Source organism: Polyodon spathula, chromosome 30, assembly GCF_017654505.1.
Source record: "Polyodon spathula isolate WHYD16114869_AA chromosome 30, ASM1765450v1, whole genome shotgun sequence".
NCBI classification, from domain to species: Eukaryota; Metazoa; Chordata; class Actinopteri; order Acipenseriformes; family Polyodontidae; genus Polyodon; species Polyodon spathula.
This window is the reverse complement of record NC_054563.1, coordinates 5,822,184-5,823,614: the sequence shown is the minus strand read 5'-3', so window position 1 is coordinate 5,823,614 and position 1,431 is coordinate 5,822,184.

Sequence of the window (1,431 nt, the reverse complement as noted above, 5' to 3'; positions counted from 1 at the left end):
AGTGAAAAAAAAATAGTCTTAAATTTAAGTAATCCCACAGAATTATTTGACCATTTTATAAAACCTTTTCAAATAGTGCACAGACATTCTATGGGTGGCGTTTTCTGAGGGAACATTTTCCAACTACTTGAGTACCTGCTGTACAAAGCCAACACTGAGCTTTAGAAAAGGTATTCCTTTCTTTCAATAAAACATGATCAAGTAGGGCCCATGTTTTTATATGTATTGTTGTACAAGTGTATAGATTGTCAATGAATGTCTAAACTAGATTTTGTTTTATTTTTTTTGTCAACCAAAGCAAGCATTGGACAGGAACAAGATCATCATGAAATAGAGATGTCTACCAAATCTGAAGACAGTCACTCAGAGCACAGCCAATATCTCAATGCCTTCAGCCTTTCCAATACAAAAATTCCCATGACAACAGTGTTAAAGGACAGTGTAGTATTGTTTACCCACCAAATGAAGAACTGATATATATATGACTGGAAGATGAAAAAGAATATTGTAAATCCAGAAATGTTTACAAGCCTTTTATTATGCGATTTTCGCGTATCAAAATTTTTGGTGCATATATAAATGCTTCCAGTGGTTGACTCATACGAGATTCATCCGACCGCTAGAGGGCGTAAGTAGCCTACTGCGTGTGTACCTAATGAGACTTCAAAAGGAGCGTAACTGGAAAACAGGCCTGACTGGAGAGTAATATCACAAAAATCTATTTTGTCCTGTGTCAAAAGGTCCCCTGCTACTCACCCTGGCCTTCCCCATCCAAATTTTGGAAAAAAAGCAGAAAATCAGATGTAATAAATAGGAGGACAGTAATCTGTAACCTGCTTTTCCCTAGAAATGTGCTGGTACTTCCCACAGTCTTCAAAGGCATGCTTAACTGGAGAATAATTCCACTGAAGTCACTAAACAAGGCCAAACAAGGCTGAAAACATGGTTGAAACTGACAAGAATCACAGCTTCTTGTTTTCTCAAGACCTTAATATGCCATTATGTACAACCAGTTAAAGTCAACTCGTTCTGTAGCCAGTGTGATCCTGTATTAAGTACAATAGGCATATTGTGATTGTTTATGTTTCCACTGCCAATGTTTATTAATTGGAATACATTAATGCTGAACAGACCCAGAAAAATGCAACTTCTCAGGGCTAGATCGGCCATCTAAAACTGATCTAGTCTGGGCAACATTCATCTGCATGGCAACATTCAACGTGCAGCACCTGAACTGAGATCAAAGCACCTAAACATAGACAATACCACAAAGTTAAAAACTGTATTAGAGTAATTGTAATAGGAAATACTCAGAAAGACCATAAACAGATCAACCAAATGTAATTTGAACTTACTTAAGTTTCAGTTACAATTGGTTAGTAATTTTCTCATTGTAGGCTGGCACAGGCCTCAAGGAAGAAAAAGAAATTA